This window comes from Lissotriton helveticus, chromosome 5_1, assembly GCF_964261635.1.
Source record: "Lissotriton helveticus chromosome 5_1, aLisHel1.1, whole genome shotgun sequence".
NCBI classification, from domain to species: Eukaryota; Metazoa; Chordata; class Amphibia; order Caudata; family Salamandridae; genus Lissotriton; species Lissotriton helveticus.
The window spans coordinates 335236162-335260804 of NC_136065.1; the positions used below are offsets into that span (position 1 = coordinate 335236162).

A 24643-nucleotide genomic window follows, 5' to 3' on the forward strand; every position below is an offset into this window, starting at 1 on the left:
CGAAATAAAAAATGACTCTGGATATTTTACAGGAGATTTTTGACCACTTCTACAGTCACTCACCACAAGAGAACTGCGTTGTGCTCGTCAGTGGTTTCCTGACAAGCAATTGATTCCTATGTGGTTCTATGCCAGGATCACTTTGGGAACTTTTGTTCTCATGATATGGTTGACAACGATACTCGTCATTCTTCTGCTACTGAATGGATACTACATCCCTGCAAGAACAATTGCCTCACCTGTAGTTTGTGAACTGCAACCACACTCATCCCATAGAGTCCGAAGAGGTCTCTCTGCTGTGAGCATTACAGCTTATCCTGTGCCCAAGGGCATAGCCTGGGAAAAGGTTCCATATCCAGCACAGTAGGAGCTGAGCAAAACCTGCCTTAAGATTGCTCCACTGGCTCCCTATTCAGGAGAGAGTACACTTTAAAACCCTTTGCACCACCCACAAAATTCTCCATGGCAAGGGACCCCCATCCTAAAAGATTTGATTAGACCCCACAAAGCCTCCAGAAACCTGCGGTCTGCCCACCTTCATCTAGACTCCATACCTAGAATTAAAAGGGCTCGCACAGGGGGCCGCCTCTTCTCCTACAACGCCTCCAAGCTGTGGAACTCCCTGCCTCTGACGACCCTGGGCGCCGAACCCAACCTTCTTGCCTTCCGCAAGTTCCTGAAAACCTGGCGCTTCCCATAAACTTTCATCTTCCATTACCGTTAGCTCACTCATCAGGGCTGGGACGCTCCCGGGCAGACATGCGCTTTATAAATCTTCATTTCATTTCATTTCATATCAGAATATGGGGTTTACTGAAACACTGCAATTGCTTTTTGTGATAAAAGTTTTAATGAATGATGTTATAATTCCCGGTTCAATTTCAGATGATTGGAACATAGAGAATGTTAACAAAATGATGTCTGACTTACAGGCATATGCAAAGAAATGTATTGCTATCACTATCATGCACAATATTTCATTCACAGGAGTAGCTATCCTAGAGAAATACACAATTACATACAATGGGAACATTGCAATGCTTCGCCTTCTTAGAGTCATCCTAATTTCTTGAAGAAATTCCATTACTTTTAGAATGTAGACAGATCACACCCTTCAGCTTTGTATTTCACACAGAAGCCACAGCCGCTTCCAAAAAAACTAATCGCTACCAACAAGTTGATTTACTCCACTGAGTTTAGTCAAGTTCAAGTTCAAAAGACCTTTATTCGAATTCCTTAAAATTCATAAAAGTACCGAACACAATTCATCAACACATCATGAATAAATATACATACAGTAATAAAATAAAATAGACATACATATGACATTTATATTCCATACAGTGACAATACAATACATTTCTAAACAATATGCTAAATTACCATAGTAACACCAATAAACAGCAGATATACAATACTCAGGGGTTTTCCATCATCTTACGAGCTCGTATAGCCAGTCTTAAAAAGGAGCTAACCCGGAATGTTAATTCATCACTATCCAGAACAATCAACATGTTATATGAATCTTGGAGCGTCAGTGGTCTGGATTTTTTAAAATACGGTGTTAAAAACCATTTAATATACACAAGATAAAATTTACAGAAAAATAAAAAGTGCAAATCATCCTGGATACTCACGCCATCACAGGGACATAAAATAGAATCAATACTGTGACAATGGCCTAGTGGAAAAGACAACATATGTTTTACTGTTCCTGCCCTTAAACGAAACAGCAGTGATCTCTCCCAGCTAGTCATAGGCAGCGAGAGATAGGGCGGCAAAGTCTGTCCACACAGTCCGTTGCCTATATATTTCATTACAGTAGATTTTTGTGATTCGCTTCTGAACCTTTCACTGTTATAAAGTACATATAGTGCATTCTTAACCTCGACTTTGTCCTGAAGTTTTATAGTTATCGGATCAGTAAACAAAGTACTTCTACCAACTTCATCCAGTGTTTTAGAGACTTCAGACAACCATGGAATTCTCATGCCATGGTCGCAGTTTAAACAATCCTTAATAATATTCTGAGTAAGAGCAGCGGCCTCATTCCTCCAGATTCTGATCCAGAAGAGTGCCGGTCTTGCTCTAATAAAATCACTAATGTATGGTAGGGTTAATTCACTATGACAAATGAAAGTGGAGGAGGAAATTGGTGCACCCAACACTTTCCTGCAGAAGCGATTTTCCTCCCTTTGGATGCAGGGGCTGTTTCTTGATCCCCATACCTCTGCACCATACGTGGCAACTGGTGCACACTGTAGTTTAAAATTTTTAAAAATAGCCTTAGTGGCACCTATTCTCTTTGGGCGTGGGAGGCTCAGAACAGAATTGTTGGCTTTCGAGAACTTGCTCGTGGCGTGGGCCATATGCCCACTCCACGAGCCGTTCGCAGCGAAAACCAACCCTAAATATGGAAAATTAGGGACAGATTCCAATTTGTCTGTGCCCAACCGTATAGTGCTGAGTTTCCTTTTGCCAGGTCCACAGGACATAATAAAAGACTTTTTAAAATTTACCTTTAAATCCAGATCCTCCATGAACTTAACAAAACTATGTACAAGCAGGCGAAGAGCATTAGGGGTGCGGGCCATAAGCACCGCATCGTCTGCGTATAAAAGTACTGGAAGGGGTTTCCCTAAGATAAATGGGACATCCGTGGTCACTTCTTTCAGACAGTTGGATAAGCCGTTAATATAAATGATGAACAACACTCACCCCCCTCCCTATCTCAATTGCTCCTGATACCTCTCCGCCCATCCCAATACGTACCCGTGCTTTCAGGTCAGTATGGAGATATGCTAAAAAATTTACAAGAGTGATATCAAGACCATTGGTTGAGAGGATGGACCAAAGCTTTGATCTGTTGACGAGATCAAAAGCAGATGAGAGATCCATGAATGCAAGGTAGGTAGCGGAGGAGCGGGCAACACTGTATTTGTCAATTATCAGTTTCAAGTTTAAGCATTGCTCCACCGTACCTACCCCACTACGGAACCCCATCTGACACGGATCTAAAAAATCGTTGTCATTTGCCCAGTCCAGTATTCTATGGAAGATGATACGACCCAATACTTTTAGAGTATTGTCCAAAAGGGAGATAGGGCGATAATTCGCGGGATCAGATCTATCTCCCTTTTTATAAATAGGGACAATAATACTGGTAGTCCAGGTGGACGGCATGGCTGTTTTTGGTAAACTGTTAAAAATGTTAAGGAATATAGGTGTCCACAAATTAACATCGTATTTAATGAGGTCAATGGGAAGACCATCAGGTCCAGGTGCCTTATTTCCCAAACTCTCTTTTATGGCTGTTTTAACCTCGTGCTCTAAAATTAGTAGACCACTTGGTTGGTCAAGAGTGGGTGGAAAATACTCCTCAATAGGGGCTGCATAAATGCCTGAAAAATGGGTCTCCCATGCTGTGCTTGTAATATTACAACTAATTTGGGTGAGTTTCTTTCCCATTTCCCGTGTTTTTCTAACTGCTGACCAAAATGGGCCACTACCACCCAAGTTTGCACTGAGTACCAAGGAGTCCCATTGCTCTGAAAGTAAATTTGCCTTCCGTTCGGATATTTTAGCTTTATAATTTTTCCTAGCTAATTGGACGGTTGATTTACACCTTGGTTTCATAGAGAGTGCCTTTCTTAATTCTCTATTTGCCAAGGAGCATGTCGAATCGAACCACCTTGGTTCTTTACCTTCCCTAGGAAGTGGAACGGATAAAAGAGTTTTGATGACAGAACACAGAGTTTCAAAATCTGCAATTAAATGACCATGGTTGTTACTTGGTAGTTTACAGGAATCAATCAAGTGTGGATATAACAGTTGTACATTAGTTAAAATGGCCTCACAATCCACTCCCCTCCATTTTAGTCGTAAACCATCAATTGATGGAGTGATGTCCCTAGCACCGGTTAAGTTTTCAAAGATCGGGCTAGGCGCAAGATCCAAAACTACAACCAGGGGGTTGTGGTCACTAAGGGGTGTCTGTAGCACAGAAGTTTTTACTATGCAATCTGTTAACAGTGGAGATGTAAATACGTAGTCAATAGTAGAACTACTATTTGCACCAATATATGTGGGAGCGTAAGGGGAATCACTTTTTTGTCCTATTTTCAGGGCATCATCTAGATCAAAATCAGTGAGCAATTTGGACAATTCAGAACCCCTGCGCTCAGCTGGGTCAGAATAGGTATGATTAACAGATCCAGCACTTACTGTTAATTTTGCATTGAAGTCACCCCCAATCAAGATACCTGACTTGTTGTCAACTGTAAGGGAACATTCCAAATTACTTAAAACCTTGGATAATGCCAAAAAGTTCTTGTTCGGTACGTGATAAAAATCATTGTTATAAAAATTTATTAAATAAATTGTGGTCTTTGACTTCAACTTATATTCAAGAATCTGGATGTTAGAATTTTGCGGGCCATCGCTCTGCAGGTTTTTAATTATGCCACCTGCAAGAATCTTGATCCCGACAAAGAGGCCACCCACCGCTCTGCCAAAACTTGGTTTGGACGAAGTTAGGCTGAAACAGTGATAGCCCTCTATAAACACATTACCAACAGCCCATGTTTCCTGAAACATAAGAATGTCCGCATCATTAATAATCTCAAGCCATGCAGGGTCTGATAGTTTAGATTCCAAACCTGCAACATTCCAGCTTAGGATAGATAACCCATGAATATTACAATAGTTGCCTAGCCTAACCCTATTACAAGTACTCACTGTATTACCAGAACTAACGTTAACAACATCAGTTTGGTTACTACAAACAGATTTTGATTCCAGGATTTCTACAGTAGCAATTGAGAGCTGATAATCAACAATCGAGGCTGAGTGACCCTCTTGTATGGTGACTGTAGCTGGGTTATCAATGTGTGTTTTAGGCAGTATATTCAGTCAATCCTGATCATCTAAATTAGAAAAATATTCAAAACGATTGTAAGTTGGAATGTTGAATGTTGGCCTTGCTTCAGTCATCGATTGAAACGAAAGAAGTTCGGGGGCAGGATAAGATCTGTCTCTATAATTAAATTGATGCATGTTTGAGAAACCAGAATGGTGCGGATGATGAATAGGGGGTATTAGCACTGACATCTGTTTTGACATTTGGTTCCGCCAGTTATTGTGATCATTCAAATTACCAAAATCCTGATTTTGTACGAAGAGCGGAGATTTGAATCTTGCCCCAACATTCAAATCATGATGAAAAGTGATAGGATGGCTCTCCAAGATTTGATTCTGGGGTATCAAGTGTCTGTAAAAATAACCTAATGGAAGGAGTGTGGTGTTAAATTCTCGGTTTGAGGGTGATGGGGCATTTACTAATGTTTTCTCTGCCCACTGTGGATTCTTGAAATTGATTGTAACACAATCACCCTCAAACTTTTTCCTGAGTGGGCCTATCCAACCCACCCGCTGTGTGTTTATAATTTCCCTAGCACCCTCTATTGGAAAATTGCAATTTGCAATTAACCAATGTAAGGTTTTGTTTTTAAGGGACGAGGGAGTTTCTTCTTGATCCTTCCTTAGTTTGGTAACATTAACTAAAACAAGGACATAAGCCCCGCATTCAGGTGGTAAATTAATACGAGAAGGTACCTGTCTAGTTGTTTTTTGTGTCGGTTGGACCAAAATGGAGCCACCTCCGAGTTTTGGCGGCTGGCCAACCGCAGGTCTGCTTATATTTTTGGTGTTATTATCGTCCTTCCTTATAGCTGGCGCTGTCTTGTCACAGTTAACTATTGGTTGACTGACACTTATCCCCTTTGGTAATACCGGGGCAGGTTTGGGTAAATTAACTATATTTACGGATGGTACTTGGGAGATATTAGAATCTAAACCCACTGAGCCTACTGTTTTAGTAAAAGTGGGTTTGATTACATCATTTACAACAATTGTTTTAGATAAGCTCCTGATGGGCGTGATTAGTTCCACTAATTGCTTTTCTATCCGGGTGAGCCTACTTTCGATAGGAGATAAATAGATACTAAGAAGTTCGCCCAATTTGGCCAGCATATGGTCATTCACCAAATCGGTGCGGTCGATTATCCTATCATCCATTTCTTTACTTATTCCAACCTCATGCTCCTCAGGGTCATTAAATGTCTCCTCGGTCCTACTTGTATTTGGGTTGAGATTTAAATTAATATCTTCCCCTTGATATTGGGGCAGGACTTGTTTTTGTTTACTGACCTTAAGGGTTTTAGACGTAGGTGCATTTTGGTTCAATTGCAATTTCTTAATAGCGCCCTCTCGTCTTCCCCTTAATTCCCTGTTGTTGTCTACCGATATAATTTCCGGTGAGGGGGTCATATGTAGGTCAGGAGTCTTCTCTAAATCTAGACTAATGTCCGTGTCGGAGTCTATCAGGGGAATGGAGGCAGATAAATTCACCACATTTGGGATGGTATGGACATCAACACCTGTATATAATACAGGACCATTATTTATGGGCAAAACCTGGATAGGAGTAGTTGCGGAAGCAATGAGTCCCAAAGAGGAGCGTCTAGCATGGGCAAGATCTTGCGACACCCTGCGTTCTAGAATAGATATACCCTGGTTTATGGCGTCATTTGCCTTAGTTATAAAATTGTCAATGGGGCCAGTTTTGCAGATTTTGCTATTACCCCCGGCAGCTGCAGTTCTGCTGCGACTTCCCCTTGGAGACATATTGACTATAACTAGCAATAGACTATGGGTATAGTCACCTATTGAATTCAGGATGTAGGGCCTTTGCCAGGTACTGCAACAATCAATAGACTAGTTGACAAATGCCAAATACCTAGGACAGATTATGCGTGAACTCACAGTCTAATGATCAAATCGCAAATATTGGCTGATTAGTATTATGTTCTTTGTCCCAGTCCGATAAGATGCAAAATGTTCCAAAGTTCCTAGTTCTCAATATAGATACCCAGTCACAAAAATCAATGGCAAATACCTTATTTTCAATGCGTTAGAGGGCTGGACCCAACCCGACCTCCTCCGGCCTCTGAGGGCCTAAGAGGGCCCGCCCTTTGCCCGGGCTTAGCCCGGCGCGGCCCCGCGCGCTCCCGCGAGGCGGGGGGACAGCTGTGCTTTAAGCGCCTCCTGGCGCGGTAGTCCGGTAAAGGGAGAAGGCGGCGCCCCAGAGGCTGCTGGGATGTGTAGTTCCCACTCAGGCTGCCGCGCTGGTCTGCGGCGACGGGGAACCACACGGACAGACAGCCGGTCGGCTCAGGTGTCACTGCTCCCCAAGGTGAGTTCAACTGAGTTTAGTCAAAATCTGGCTATTCAAAGATACGAGTATTGGAAAGCAAACGTAGATGTAAAAATTATTTGGGAATCCAAATTTTGACAGATCCAAGGCAACAAACTCTCATTTTGAGCTGTAGAATACTGAAAGAAAATATCTTTCTAAACAAAACTATCCAGCACATTACCTGTCTGGTATTTAAAACAATGAAGGATCTAAAGTGGAGTGGTGCGGCTCACTGGTTAGAGGCGGCAGACCCAGAAGCAGAGTCGGCCCGGGACCAGGGTTCGATTCCCGACGCGGCAGGGTCGTGGACCAGGGTCAGCAGACTCGATAATTCTCGCCTCGGTGCCTACTCTAACCAGGGGTCCCACTCGGCAACTCTGGGCATTAGCTTGCCTAATCTCCACAACGGCCCCCCCAACGCTGGGGATGCTTGGCTCCACCTTGGGGATTCCCAGCAGGGACCATCCCACAGGGAAAGCCAGGACGGGTTCCCCAGCGGTATACAGAGCCAGGACGCCGGCTGGCAACAGTGCGCTTTACAAGTATACACATTACATTACATTAAAGAAATCTAGTCAACCTGAGCGTGTTCAATAATTAATTCCATCTAAATCCCTGCTCATGATTTGCACTTATGGACTTATGATTCTGATACCTATAAGCACAGTTTTCTTTCCAACACCCGGGGACCTAAACTTAATCGTCCTGATCCACGGCATAAGTCACAAACACCTGCAGTAATTACCACACATAGTGTAGGTGAGCTAGGCTAACAACGGCTAGAACTCTCTAGTCTTTAAGCTGTGAAAGAATACCTGCATCAGTGGAAACATCGACTTTTCTGATTTTCCCCTAGGACCATTCCCTAAAAGAGGTAACAGACTCCTTGCCACAGTAATATATGCTATTTATAATTAATTAAATATTCAAAGGAAGAAGCTGCAGAACTAATTGGACAAATAGATCAAGAAAACATGTAAACTGTTTTTTAAAGTTATCAACAATGGAATGCACACACTTTCTAAGAGTGTACCCATTGAATTGCATTTTGTCATCAACCTTGGATCTCGTGGAAGGAGACCTGAAATTTCTTTTTACAACACGGGGCAGGCTCAGTTAAGAGCAATGATACAAATAAATTAGGCATTACAAACACTTAGATCAGCTTTCGTACCTTGGCAACTTCTCAATGAAAAAGCCCTGTTTGAATCCTATAATTTGACGCTCAGGCAAAAAACAATGGGCAAAAAATATTCTACATACACCTTAGTAAGTATAGAACAAGCTGAAGATGCACCATTTACAGTAAGTGACTAACTATTACCTGGCTTATACACAATTATTTCATTGCCCATTTCAACATTTTGCTTTTACCACTTTCAGGAATAACATCTATTGGTTGGTATGAAACTATGCACAATTCACGATTGTTCCTTTTTCACACATATGTTTAGATTAAAGAAGATGACCCTGTGTATGTATACCTGTACATCCAAATGTAGAAATCCTGTTGGCCACTCCCTTCTGTGTGACACCATATCATTGCATGTAATGTGTAGTGCTTTTATGCCAGGGTTAAGCTGTGTTTTATCTGTTTCCCTCTGTGCATTCATTTGCACACAAACTTCTAAATAACGGTTCTCGTTTATTTTTGACAAATGTTATTTGCTGTGTGTTGAAACCCTGCCAGCCGTACAGGATATCGGCTTCAGAAACACTATAGTGTTGTGGGAGGACCTTGCATACGCCGCTTAGAAATATCATTAGGAACATCCTTAGACTTAGTAGAAGCATGAAATAAATCTAGGCGTTTTGGAGATTCAGAGAAGATAGATCATTTTTATTGCACAATTAAAATCATTACAATGAGGCCACATATAAATGTGCAATGTAAAATGCATTTATTCCCATATTAAAAAGAGTAAAAAACGAGTTATTTCCATCGATTGTGTGAAAAGATTAAAAACCCTGCTAAACGGGATGCTTTAAAATGACAAAAAACTAAACTCCGCGTTTTAAGTTATAGTTCTGTGCAATGGTCGAAGTAAAAAAATGCCTTTACTGCCATCAGGTATTTCAAGAAGCTTGCCGCCAACTGTGCCGATTCGCCTTTCATGCACTCGACTAGGACAGCTTGAAATGTCTGTATATTTAAAATACTCCAGATTGGGCGGAGCCTGTATATTCTCAGTTGACGTAATGTCTCAAAGATGCACAATATATGAGTTAGCGATTCCTCTACTGCCCCGCATGCTCAGCACTTAGTAGCTATGGACTCTTTGTACAACTCGCCCATATTTGTATGCCAACAGTGGGATCAATCCAAACCGCAATTACATTAATTGACGCTTTATTATTGGTTTTAAAGGGGAGGACAGATAATATGGCAAGATCCCACTAGTATAAAGGTTTGAAGCCCAGCTTCCATGACTTATCGCTGTGGGCAGACAGTAACTTCGCCTGTTTTGTTAAAAGTCTTGCGGCCACTGTTATGGGTAGGGGGGCTGACCATATTTCCTTTGCTTCCAGTACCATGACAAAATGGGCTAGAAATTCACACCATGTGGAACTTCGTGTGTTTATCATTATCCAAATAGGTTTCTTTTGTGTATTTTCTCGTTTTCTTTTAGCTTTTAAAAAATACACTATAAATCTAGCTTCCGGGGTCCACTTTTGGGATGAAAGGTTGAATTCCCTACAGATTATCGCATGAGCGGTCGCGGTCTGTAGGAAGAAGACTTTACGAAAGCAGGCCGATTGTGCTCTGTCCAGCCATGTTGTCATCTTGTCTTTGCAGGCTACTGCACCATGGGCTACAGATGTTAATTTTGCAATCATTATTCGAATTAAAGGGGTAAGATCTGGTGAACTTATGGCTTTCCTTGCTCCGCAAAAAATGCCTTCCAAGGATTGAGCTATTCCTCGCACTGCAGTGATTTGAGCGGAGGGCCGTCCTTTATGGTCGATCCACACTCCTAAATACTTATAGGTAGTCACTATCTCGATGGGTTTACCTTCAATGTTGCTTGCGCCTTTCCTTTTTATTTGTCGCAAAATTATCATTGCCTTTGTTTTTGCCGTATTTATTTTTAAATTGTTCACTCTGCAGTATAGAGAAAGTGCTGTTAGCAGACGCTGTAGACCAATCTGGGTTTGGTCGAGAAATATTGTGTCGTCCGCATATTGGAGCGATTGAATTTTGGTATTAGCTAATTTGGGAGGGAACGCTCGTGCTTCTGCTAATCATTCTGGTAATTCAGCAAAGTATAGATAAAAAGCATAGGGGCCAAGAGGCACCCTTGCTTTAACCTATGTTAGTTTTTATTTTTTTTAGTGGTGGAGCAGGCTGTTGTGATTCTAATCTTGACCCAGCTGTCAGAGTATAAAGCAATCAATGCTGTTAAGAGCGTGTTCTCAATTCCCCAACTTTTTTGTTTCAACCATAGTCGCTGACGGGAAACACTATCAAAAGCTGTTTGGAAATAGATGTATGCAAGATACAGGGCTCTGCCTTTTTTTGCCAATGTTGTTTCGATCAAGTTGGAAATGTACATCAGGTTGTCTTCTATGTCTGAACCATGTTTGCATATGAGGGACCAAATTGCGCGTTTCGTCCCAAGCCGTCAGTTCTTGCAGCAGTATACTAGCGTAGCACTTCCCATCCACATCTAGGAGCGCAATCATTCAATAGTTTTCTGGGATAGATCTTGAGCCTTTTTTGTTTATTGAGACAAGCAGGGATCCCCTCCATGACTCTGGGATACTACTTTCCAGCCTGTACTCCTAAAATAGAGGCGCCATGATTTTTGCCCACTTACATGCCATCCCTTTAAAACCCATCAGCGGGATACCGTTGGCGCCCGGTGACCCTCCAGAGCGCATTTTTTTGTTAAGGTGCTGGACTTCAAAGGATGTGATTTCTTTTCAGACATTACAGTGGACTTGCGACTCTGTACTCCAATGCACTTTATTAATGTTCCTCATAAGGGGATTTGTGCCATTGTAACTGGATGTTTCGACAAAGTGCTACAATTTAATTTTCCCAAGCTGTAGGCGAAATATTTGTATTTAAAGGGCGATGGGTGGGTCTACAGCACTTATTCATCCAGTTCCAGAAGCGCGTTTGGTCTCGTGATTTTATAATCTCATATGCCTGACTCCAATGGTTTTCTTCCATCATTCTTGTATAAGAAAATCTCGCTTTTCTGTATTCTCGGCGGATAGCTTTACATTTTGCCTTAAGGGATCTATATTCAGGCACCTCCTTAGTAGTTTTAAGCACAAGGTTATTTAATTTGCGTTTTATTGCTTCTATTAGTAGCTTTTATTTTGTGAGGCAGTCATTTTTTGGGGGAAGTTGTTTGGGTCTTGAATTCGTTAGCGTTGTTAGTTTTCCCTTGTTTTATCCAAGAGGAGTTCCCATGATTTAATTTAGGGCAATTCACTGTTACCCAGTGTTACTTTATTCAATATAGATTCCACTTCTGAGTTGATTTTATCTTGGTGCTCCATTGCCCACCTTATTTATTGGTTCCAGATTTTCCTCCTCGCCAATGAATTTGATTCTAGGGCGGCGACATTGCGGGGCTATGATATCACAGGTAATTGTTGCGTGCTCACTTGCCACTGTAGGTGTTAGCGAGAAGTCCTTAATTGCGTGGAAATGGGCAATCGAAATCCAGATGTAGTCCAATTTAGCAAGTCTGAAATTTGAAAGGTGTGTGTAAGTTGCTGGCGAGTCAGCGTCTGGTCTACCATTTAGAATACAAAGACCCAGGTGGTTAAAAAAAAGCTGACAGTTTGAGGCCATGGTTATCTTTTCGTTGAAACTGGCTCATAATATCAGGAATAGACCAGGCGGAGTCGTCCAGGGCTACCAGGGGGGGGAATTTAGATCTGAGGCCATTAAATTAGCATTAAAGATCACCCATTAACATCCATAGGCCATCTGGGCACTAGGAATGGAGATCACTTATTACTGGTAGCATTCTGCTTAGGGTTGCTTCTCGTTTGTTCTTGGAAGGATGAAGGTAAATGCAACCTAGATTCATGGTTTGATCAATCTGTGCTGGGAAGACTAGTTTTAGTCATTTTGCTTTAATAAAAACAGTCTCCATTTCCTACATCTATCAGTGATGCCTGTACGGCTAGATTGTTTTTAACGTAATGGCTACTCCACCCGATGCGTGGCCCCCTGCTTGTGATGCTATGGCGTGTGATTCATAGACAGTGTAATCCAGCCAGGGTGTTGAGGACAAAGCCCAGGTTTCCTGGACCGCTATGATGTCGCAACTCTGGAGGTGATTCAAAGAAAGGCCTTTGACTACAGCGGTTGATGTTTATAATCTGCAGACAGTCACAACTGCTTCAGAAATTCAGAGGCTGTTACACACAATATCTGACACATTTTGCAGATATCGTGCAAACAATATTTAATTAGTTTGTGACAACTGGTGTTGTGCATCTTTTTCAGAACATTGGATCTAGTCGGGTGAGTGGATTTTAAGCAGTATTCTGACTGATTCCGCCATTTTTCCATTCTCTGTTGTCCAGCCCTTTTGGAGGATTTGCAATAATCATACTGCTAATCAGCTGCAGTACCAAGATCTATCTTCTGTTCCAACAAAGAAATCAGGAACATGGAGGACACGTACCCAGCTGAGCAAAGCTGCAGAGAGACTCTAGCATGCTATCTGGGAAATTCTTGGCTATTAGAACTCAGCGAGCACTGGATGCTCACATTCCACAAAATGGATGCTACCCAAGTGAAAAATGTATTCTGGTGCAAAAACAGTCCAACTGAAATCATCCTGAATCTACATCTGGAGCAGCCCCCAGTGGCCTATCTCGCAATGAAAGGAATTCTTCAACTTCTGCATGAGCACCATAAACAATGCCAATCAACACATCTGTCTCTGCTCCAGGATGCTACCTATGACAGAAATATCACTGGTGGCAATTTGACACAGCTTTTGATGAGTGACTTGACTGACTGCTATCTTTCAACCCCCCCTGGAGAGAAGACACAACCACTATCAAGGGCCCAAGAAGAACAACCAATTGCTGTTTCCTCAAGTGCATGGACCACTGACTATGAACATTCTCTGTATGGTTTTCATAAAGATCACAAGAATGCTGTGTGTGCACCCGACTAGGTCGACAAGTCCCCTAACGAGAAATGAATTAGACAAGTAGGTCAACCTACTGCAAGAATTCAGCAAATCTACCAAAAGTCTGAATGAACTATATTTATTTATATAAGGTTCTTTTTAATTTTTCGTCATATTATTTACTGCATATTTTTTATTTGGCCTATTCATATCACTGGTATGTTTTATTCACCAACATGTATAAACCATTCTAGATATACTATAACATTTAGAGCATAGCATAGCTTGAAAATACTCAATCTGTAATATAAGATATATGCTATATTAGTAGCCTTTGTTCTAGGTTTTGTTTATATGTTTGATATTGAATGCTTTTTTATTATAATTATACTTTAGGTTAGGTATTCTAGACGTTAGTAAGTTTGAGAGGATGGATTCTCCAATACCTTCTATGAAACCCTATTGATTAAATATGCCCCTATGATGTCATTCATACATACAAGCTGGGGATGATGTAAAGTCCCTAACCCGAAGGTGAGACTCCATCTTATGTAGGCCTAAACTCCATCTTGACTAATGGAGGCAGCCATCTTCCTTCTTTCAAACAATAGAAGTCGCCATCTTACCCAATTCATGCAGACTCATTGCCATGTCTACTATAAGAATCAGATGTCACTTGACCTTATCTTTCTAAGAGCTATGCAAGCGAGTCGATCGGTGAAACAGATACAACCATCAATGCAACATTTGTCCGGATCAAATGTTACTTTCCACCATGCCAAGGTTGATTAAGAACACATACCGACATTTACCCAAATTAGTATAGATTGAATTGATGTCCTTTGACCTTAAATGTTAATAAGGAAACGTTTAGGATGCATACCTTGATGCTCAAACTATGTCAGAGATTCTTAAACTTATGTCAGAAATTTAAATTTCAGATAAGGTTTGGTATATAAAGACAACCACTTGTCAGGAGACTTGTCAGGAGAGGTCCTCTGCCCACGGTATTGCCCGAGATTCTGCCAGAGACAGTCTCACCTGTTGCCGGCACACTTTGCAGTTGCCACATCTCGTCTGAAGCCATAAGCCGATAACGCTGAGTCCCGGAGGAAGGCTGACTGACTACTACCGCAGTGTGTGTTTGCCCTTCGAGGGGGAGCACGGTCTTCGCGCCCCTGGTGACAAAGACAGCATTTGCTGTCAAAAGGGTATGCAGTGCGTCTCTTCTCCCTAAGAAACTCTAGACTGCAAGTTAATTGGCATCCCATGCTCTCTTAGCATAGCACAAGGAAGTAGACATTAGGGTGTCAGGTTCTAGATTTTTTTTTTCACAACATAATTTTATTGTTGACAGCCAAGACAAAGGTGATGCCTCAAAAGCCATCTGCAATATGTATAAAGGGTGACATATGGTGATATCAACATTTTCAATGATTCTAGAATATCATTCATACAAATAATAAGTAGCGAAGTAACACTTTAGAAAAACAGTGGCACACGATATCTACCAGGAAAGTAAAAAAAGTCTCATAAATAGGGAGTGTTCCAGCCATCCTTTACCAGATCCAATAAGTATGTTGTGTATAGTCCAGTCCAGTATACTCATATTGATTGTTCTTGGATAGGGGGAGAAGTAGGCTCCAGATATATATCAATGGAGGGGATTCATCTTTCCAGACCTGGGAGAGGTCTCTTTTAGCTAACATAAGACCAAGGAACAATAGGTGACTTGTACCTGTTACCGCCCAGTCCCTCTGTAATATGCAGCATGGCTAGTCGCGGGGAACAGGGAACATCCCACCCCAAAACCTCAGATAGACACGCAATCACTCTCCTCCAGAACCTCGTCAGTGTTGGGCAGGCCAATACCATACTGTATGTAGGAAAGTACCCTCCATAGACCCACACCAATGCAATATGGGGATGCAATCAATCCAGAACGCCACAGTCAGTGTCTAGTGTAATAGGTTCTATGTAGACATTTGAACTGGATGACACGTAGACGAGCTGCTATTACTGCACTACGCGAAGATTCCAAAGATTCCACCCAATCATCTTCGTCTAAGGGGCCCAGATTGTGTTGCCATGCCTCTTTAGTTTTATGCAATGTTGTGGGCGTGTTATTAATAAGTGTACGATAAATTTTAGTTTGTTTATGATCTCCCAGCTCACCCGTAAAGACCTATGCCTCAATGGGATGGAATTCAGGTATCTCCAATTGTTAGATAGATATGGGATGAAGGCATGTCTAAACTGAAGATATCAGTAGAACTGTGTACAAGGCATATCATATTCAGTTTGAATTTCTAGGAAAGACTTTAATGTGCCACCACGTATAACCGTGCCCACCGTGTCTATTCTAATGGCTTCCAGGCCCCGAAAGCCAGATAATTGCGCCAGCTGTGGTGGCTGCCATTGTTCCACAAAGGAGTCTCCTGTGTGAGTCTCCCCCACCACCCCATCATGCGAAGTGCACATTTCTAAATCCTAAAGACCGTAGTGGTCGTTGGCAGCAGCCCCCAAGGCAACGCTGCAGAGGAGAGGGAAGAATGTAGGGCAGTATCTTCCAGTAGCCAATGCTCCACAGCATACGCCGGGTCTCTCCGGTCGCCATACCACCAATCATTGAGAATGAGAAGGAGTGCGGCCATATAATATGCCTGGACACTCCCCCGGAATATGTAGATTGGAAACAGAATCTCAGGCCCACTCGTGACGCAACGCCCCCCCTATAGAAAACGGCCCAAAATGGCGTTTAACTGACGGAACCACGTTGGCTGAATTGGATACGGATGGCTTTGAAGTCGATAGAGGAGACGGGGTAAGGAGATCATCTTAAAAATGGCAGATCTGCCAAATAGAAATAGGGGTTTGTGGTACTACACACGTATCTGAACACTCACCTGTGACCACAAAGGGGCAAGATTCTTGTCCCATGCCAAAGTCTGGGACGTTGAAAGGAACACGCCTAAATATTTAAAGCCATCTGGAACCACCATTACTTCCCGCGTCCAGTCGCCCAATCGATCCCAGCCCCGCAGCAGCCACAAAAAGGGTTTTCCCCGATTCATATAGAGGCCGGAGGTCTCCCCAAAACTTTGCATAATGCGGAGGAGGCGTGGACCTGTGCGATCGGGATTTGTGAGAAAGAATAATACATTGTCTGCATACATTGCTATGCGGTCGGAGACTCCTGGTGCCCACTCTAAGCCACATACCTGCGCATCTATTCTTATCCAATCAGCCAGCGGTTCCATAGCCAGCGCAAAGTGATATGGGGAGAGTGGACACCCCTGGCGTGTTCCACACCGGATGGGGAAGCGTCAGGAAGCCGAATCAGCCACTCAACATGATGCTGTTATGGCGGTATAAAGTAGACGGATAAGGTTCAACAGACGGGGACCAATATTTAGACGGCCGATGAAGGCGAAGAGATGGGTCCAGCTAAGAGAATCGAAAGCCTTATTCATGTCTGCAAGGAGGAGCGCAGCCGGGCCTCCAAGTCTGTCAACTGCAGCAATGGTGCTGTGTGCATGTTCGATATGTTGTGTAGGTCGGCCAGGCATAAAGCCTGCCTGATCTGAATGAACCAAGTCCGTGATATGGGGGAACAGGCAGTTGGCTATCACCTTGGCCTCTACATTGAGTAGAGATATTGGGCGATATGACTAGTATTGTTCCGGTGGTTGGCCCTGTTTCAAGAATACAACAATCTCCGCATGCCCACGGATGCCTCGAGAGACGCCAAATAGGGAGTTTACAATTGCAGAGGATACTTCTGAAAAAAGTTGCATGGGAAACCACTCGGACTAGGCGCATATCGAGTAGTGCGGTCAGTAATTCCTCTACTGACAAGGGTACATCTAACGTCTCCCGCACCTCATTAGAGAGAGCCCGAGGGGGAAAATCACCTATGAACTTCTGGACGAGTTCTGCAGAGATGGTTTCTTGGGGAGCATATAATTCTTCAAAGTATGAGGCAAAGCAATCAGCAATGGTTGACGGGTCCGTAAGAGTTGACCCATCTGAACTCTATATACTATGGAGCGCTTGGGGGCGCAACATCTGTTCACACAGACGGCCTAACAACGCACTAGATTTGTTCCCCCACTGGTATATCCAGTTGCGGGTGGCTAGCCAGCAAAGCCGGGCCTCATCTAGGATCTCTCTGGTGTACGTTTCCTGAATGTTCAGCAATTGTCAGCGTTCAACATGTCCCTCTACGTCCCTACTCGCGTGTTCCAGGGTACGCAACTGGGCTTCTATTTGCAATAATTTATCCCAACGCTGTCAGCGTTTAGCAGCGCAAAAAGCAATGTCTGTTCCCCTAAGAGTAGGTTTCATCGCGTCCCATACAATAATGGGAGAGACAACCGTACTCGCGTTCTGTAGAAAATATTCCACTAGGGACCCATGAATGTGCAATGTGTATTTTTCGTCATGCAGTAGCCAGGGCGATAGGCGCCACCGGAACTGAGAGCACCTTGGATCTAGAGACAGGAGCAAGGAGACGGGTGAATGGTCTGACAGGACCCTAGGAAAAATGTCTGCTGAGAGTAGCCTGTGTGTATGGGCCGCAGAGAGAAAAATGTAGTCAAGGCGAGAAAAGGACTAGTGGACTCCGGAAAGGTACGTATATTTGTGAGCGGTGGGGTGCAAAGTCCTCCATGAGTCTACCCACCCCAGACCCTGAACCAGGGGCAGTAATTTGGAATCCTGGGTCGGCGTCACTCATAGCGTGATGCACAACCTATCTTTTAACGGGCATAGAACATCATTCCAATCTACCCCGACCAATTTTAGGCTTGGTGGGAGTTCGGTCCGGAGTGTTGTCAATCGCTCCACAAGGGTCAATGTGAAGAGGGGGGTGCATAGACACTACCCAAAACCATGGTTTCCCCATTCAATGTTCCATATATCACAATGAACCTACCTTGGGTGTCTGACCATGTTTTACTGTGTATAAAGGGGATGCTACGATGTATGAGGATCGCAACCCCCCCGGAACCTCTAGTGAATCCAGCATGGTTAATTTGTGCATAACCAAACCTCCCAAAACAAGGCACCTTGGTGCCCATTAGGTGGGTCTTTTGTATGAATAAGATATCGGATCTGTAGCGCTTGGCCTGGCGCAGTACAGCACCCCTTTTGATCTTATCAAGGAGGTCGTTGGCATTCCCACTAATAACTCGAAGCTCCCTGCCCCTATTCCCAGTCAGGTCTTGCATCATGACTGACACTGAAAGATATAGATGGGTACGGCTGATAAATGTGTGATTTTGGGATTGTAATTGCCACTCTAAGGAGATACAGTGGCATCAATATAAAACAACAAAAATTCCCCATCAAATTCCACAACCAACTTCCCACCCCAATACCTCAAACATGGAAGTATCGGTCACGGAATGATATAGCCCCGAGCCCTAACAGGGACGAGTGGTGACAATCAGCCAATGGATCCCCAGTATGAGCCTCCTGCACATAGTGAAAACTAGGGATCAGCGACTCATTATACAATGAAAGCCTGCATATACATATCGTTTAGGTGTCATGTAGCTTGAATAGTTACATTTCTTGGAGATGCATTATTCAAGAGCGCGAATGACGTCTCTGCCTACCATCTCTTGCAAGGGGACCGCATCCAGGTCCACTGGACGAGGAGTCCGAGTCAATCTGGAGCGGAGTATGAGATTTAATCTTTACAGTTTCTTCAAGCAATTGAAATACCTCCTCTGGAGACTCGAAGAAGTCCTAAGAAGGCCTTAGCCTCAAGAAATGACTGTCGGTGTTGCTGTACAAGCCTAGTATAGTCCGGAAATATAAAAATGCGCTGGGAATCGTAAGTAAGGGAATCCTTCGCTCTTGCCTGTTGTAGGATTGGGTCTCTACCTTTATAGTTAAGGAGGAGGGCGATTATTGGGCGAGGGCGGGCCCCTTGCGGCTGCTTCTGCAGCAGCGCTCAGTGGGCGCGATCCAACACAAAGAATGGGTAAAGTGCATCTGGTGCGTGCCATCCCCTGAGCCACACGGCGAGAAACTCCTCCGCATTATTTCCTTCGCATCCCTCCGGAAATCCAATGAAGCGGAGATTATTTCTATGGGCACCTCCCTTCTTGTCCTCCACTCGTGTCGCCAAGTGTTTCAAGAGTAGTCACATGTTTCCGTAATGTGCCCACTGTGTCTTCCACGTTCGAGATTCGGGACTTCTGCGATACGTTGCGTGCGGTTCCAGAGATCTTGCCGCAGTAACATACCATCAGCGCCCCCGGCACCTATCTTGGTCTCCAGTGTTTCTCTTGACTGTGTGATTGCTACCAATAGTGCTGATTTGTCCAGAATAGATGCCTCTGGGCCACCCAGCGAAGGTCCTGAACCCACCGACCCAGTATATTTATCTACTGGGCATTGTTTGGAGAATGCACCAGGTGGCTTGACCTTCGCCATGATGGAGCACTGCGGGGTAGAGGGGTGGAGGGCCCGATCAAGAGACTGAGACACAGCTATCCCCTGCTGTGCCTGTAGGAAGGAGCTGAATGCATGCACCAGGTATGGGTCCTACAGTGGGGAGGGCTAGACCAGTTAGGGACACCGCACTCACAAGCTGCACCAAGCCTCGTTTGGCCGCCTCCGCAAGCTAGGTGCCCCAACCTCCCCTAACGGGCGTCAAAGCACAGCCCCCGGTCCCCAGCGCGACGATGATGTAGGCCATAGATCAGGGGGACCCCACAGCCAGCACCAGGCACAGCACCCAGGAGGTGATCAAACCTGTAGTATGCCACACACGTAAGGATGAAGGGTAGTAGGCGCTCCACGTTGCCAACTGAGAAGAGCTCCAGAGGCTCCAGCAGGATGCATGTTGTGGAACATATGCCTCTGTAATAGTTTCTCAGCATGCGTCGGCCAGATATATGTACCCCTGTGTCACACCTTCAAGTCACAGCCGCCATCTCTGCAGATCTGGCCCTGCAACAGGGCTCTGGCTCCAACAACCATCGCATGGATAGTCCTGCACACAAGTCCAGGCCGGGCGGGTCCAGGAGCCACAGCGGTTTCCACCGCTCCCCTATGCGGTCCGACTCGACCGCCGACACACCCACTTCCGCTGAGTCTACAGTGGAGGAGGGGCTTGAAGCTTACACGGGCCCCACTGCCACAATGTAGCAGGCCAACGGGCGTAGGCGGACGGAAGCAGCCGCGGCCCGCACTCCTTGTTCTCGGCTATGTAACGGCCACCGCAAAGCCAAGATAGCGGCACTTGCCACCGCCCCGCAGTCACCACTCACCGGGCAGGCAGAGGAGTCCAGGCTGGAGCTACTGGGCTCGGCCGAGTTCCTATGAAGGGGGATCCACTCCGCCCACACTCAGCGCCACACAGCAGGCCCAGGCGCCAAGGACGCGGCCACAACGGGGAGGTCCCCGACCAGCAATCAGGTCGTGCCGGAGGCACGTGGTGGATGGACCAAGCCCCATGCCCTGACTCGATTCGGTCCTCAGGGATCTGGCCAGTCCAGCCCCAGGTCCGCTGCACCGCTGTTTCAGGCTTTGATATCAGCAATGAAGTGGGCGCCGGAGAGGCAGATGATGCGTCCCACGGCTATCAGGCCTTCATGTCTCTGGGTATCCCCGACTCAATTTCAACAGGGTGGTTCAAAAGAGCCCTCAGTCACGACGGTACAATGTCTCCAGGAATCCGCAGGCACCAATACAGGAGGATGCACACTTAAACTGCAGGATAAGCGGTGGAATAATGGCAGGCTATGGGCCATGTTAGACGGCCAAGCCACGCCCCCCCCTAGATGACATTTTTAATGACATTTCAACAATGCTGGAAATGTTCATTCTATTTTCGTTATTTATAACATGCCTTCTCGCTGTTTTAATAAGATTCTGTGTAGTTGTTTTAGACGCACTGAGAAACAGATTGTTCCTGTAGTAATAAATACTTTTCATTTAAAAGTGTTCATTATTCTTAGTACAGTGTGTGTGATATGGTGAATAACGAAGGAAAATGCTACTTACCAGTATGCATCTGTTCCTGGCATGTAGAGCTGCAGATCACGACACTTTTGCATTAAATCGCCACCTGGTGTTGGGCTCGGATGATTGCATGTTGTTGTCGTCTTGGAAGAATTCTTTTGTAGTCACGAGATAGGCGACTCCTCCCTTGGACGATAGTGCGCATGGGCATCGACTCCATCCTTAGATTGTTTTTCGCCATGAAGGGAAATGATGGAGTTAGTAGAAGTAAAGAAAGGATGTCCATGTGTGTGTATCTAAGTAAGATAAAACTGGAACAGATACAAGTCCCAGGGAGGCAGGAGGGCGTGTAGTGATCTGCAGCTCTACATGCCAAGAACAGATGCATACTGGTAAGTAGCATTTTCCGTTCTAGGCATATGAGCTGCAGATACTACACTTTTGCATCGATTGTGCAGCAGTGTCTCCCTCAGCGGTGGTCACCTGTATCTGTTGCAGTAGTTTGAAAGAGAGTTTTAAAGACCGCTTGGCCTACTGCAGCTTGCTGCTTGGCTTGCACATCAACACAGTAGTGTTTAGTGAAGGTGTGTGTTGTAGACCATGTTGTTGTTTTGCATATGTCTTCTAGGGGGATGTTCCCTAAGAAAGCCATAGAGGCTCCTAGTTTGCGTGTGGAATGCGCTCTAGGAGGAACTGTTAATGTACGTTTTGCTTTCTGATAGCATATTTGTATACATTTTACAATCCACCTTGCAATTCCACCCTTAGAGATAGGGTTGCCTTTATATGGTGGAGAGAAAGATACAAACAATTGTTTTGTTTTCCGAAAAGATTTAGTACTATCTATATAGTAGAGAAGAGCTCTTTTAACATCTAGTGTGTGTAGAGCTCTTTCTGCTACAGAGTCATGGTTTTGGAAAAACACAGGTAACTCCACAGATTGGTTTAAATGAAAAGGACTAATGACTTTTGGAAGGAATTTAGGATTAGTTCTTAGAACCACCTTGTTACGATGTAGTTGTAAAAATGGTTCTTGTATTGTGAAAGCTTGTATCTCAATTACTCTTCTAAGAGAGGTAATAGCAATAAGGATAGCGGTTTTCCATGTGAGGAATTGCAGCTCACATTTGTGTAAAGGTTCAAAAGGGGGACCCATGAGTCTTGTAAGAACAACGTTTAGGTTCCATACTGGAGAAGGTGGTAACCTGGGTGGAATGATTCTTTTTAATCCTTCCATAAATGCTTTAATAGCAGGTACTCTAAAAAGAGACAGATGTCTGTTTTGTAAATATGCTGCAATTGCGGCAAGGTGCAGGCGCATGGATGAATATGCCAAGATACATCTTTGTAAATGTAAAAGGTAGCAAATGATATTCTGGATAGAAGCATCCCGGGGATTAATTTGGTTATTGTTGCAATAAATGGCAAATCTCTTCCATTTAGCAGCATAACAAGCTCTGGTAAGTAGATCTCCTGGCTTCTTTAATGATGTTCATACAGTCTGGTGGTAGGTTAAGATAACCAAACTCTAAGACTTCAGGAGCCATATCACCAAATTCAGTTGATTTGGGTCTGGATGTCTGATGTCTCCATGGTTCTGCGTTAGCAGGGAAGGTGTTAGTCGTAACTTTTGGTGTGGAACTAGAGACAGTTCTAGCAGTGTTGTGAACCACAGTTGGCGTGCCCATGTGGGAGCTACCAGGACTAATTTGAGAGACTGTTGTCTGAGCTTGCGTACTACTAATGGTATTAGTGGTAGTGGCAGAAAAGCGTACGCAAATCTGCCTGACCTGTTCATCCATATGGCATTGCCCTTGGACAGCGGGTGTGGAAACCTGGTGGCAAAGGTTGGGCATTTTGCATTTTCGTGTGTGGCGAACAGATCTATGTCTGGATGACCCCACTTGTGGAAAAATGGTTGAAGAACATGTAGATGTAGTTCCCATTCGTGAATTTGTTGTGTCTGCCGACTCAACAGATCTGCTATCTGACTGTGAACTCCTGAAAGGTGCTCTGCTAGCAGATATATATTTTGTGGAATGGCCCATCTCCAAATGTTCTGTGCACGCTGGGACAGTTGTAGAGAGTGTGTCCCCCCTGTTCTTGTATATAGTACACAGCTGTCATGTTGTCCGTCCGGATTAATACAGCTTTGTTTTGTACTTGTACTTGGAATGTTTTGAGTGCTAACAATATTGCTAGCAGCTCTAGATGGTTGATACGGAACAATCTTTTTTGAATTTTCTATTGTTCTTGAGTTGTATGATGTAGGAGATGGGCTCCCCATCCTGTGAGAGATGCATCTACTGTGAGCACTATTTGTGGAACAGGTTCGAGGAACGGCCGCCCCTTTGTCAAGTTTTTGGTGTTCCACCACTGCAGAGAGCGATGTGTGCGGCTGTCTACCAACACCAGGTCTGTTAGTTGCCCTTGAGCCTGATTCCACTGTTGTGCTAGACACTCTTGTAACGGACGCATCTGCAGTCTTGCATACGGTACTATGAAGATGCAAGATGCCATCATGCCTATTAGTCTCATGAACACTCTGGCTTGGAGAGAGTGTTGATGTTGGAAGCTTGTGACTAAGGCCTGAATGCTCTGTATCCTTGCTGGACTGGGATACACTAGAGCTGTAGACGTGTTTATTGTAGCCCCTAGATACTGATGTGCATGAGAGGGTTGCAGGTACGACTTGGTGTAGTTTATTGTGAACCCTAAGTCGTGCAATGTTTGAATTGTCTGATGTGTGTGTTGAACACACCGATTGAATGACTTGGCTTTTATGAGCCAATCGTCTAGATAAGGGAAGACATGTATTTATTGTCTCCTGAGATGTGCTGCTACTCCTGCTAGACACTTTGTGAATACTCGGTGCTGTTGTAGCTCCGAATGGAAGGACTTTGAATTGATAATGTTGTCCTTCTAGTACAAACCTTAGATACTTCCTGTGAGCAGGATGTAAAGGAATGTGGAAGTAGGCGTCCTTTAGATCTTGAGTTGTAAGGAAATAGCCTTGTTGCAGCAGTGGAGCACTTTGTGTAAAGTGATCATATGAAAATGATCCGATTGTATGTAATGATTGAGGGGTCTGAGGTCGAGAATTGGTCTTAGTGTCCTGTCCTTCTTGGGTATTAGAAAATACAGCGAGTAAACCCCTGTTCCTTGGTGTTGTAAAGAAACTATTTCTATTGCATCCATTTGAAGAAGTGACAGGACTTCTTGTTTGAGCAGAGTAAGATGTTCTGCAGACATTTGAGCAGAGTAAGATGTTCTGCAGACATTGGACTCTGCCTGGGTG

The 24643-nt window shown here is 44.2% G+C and overlaps 1 protein-coding gene across 2 annotated transcripts in view; it reads right to left on the bottom strand.

Annotated features, from left to right (window-relative positions):
- The window catches only part of LOC144754517 (uncharacterized), a 424858-nt gene that overhangs the window by 219397 nt on the left and 180818 nt on the right, over positions 1–24643 (bottom strand). The gene's annotated exons all lie outside the window — the stretch shown is intronic.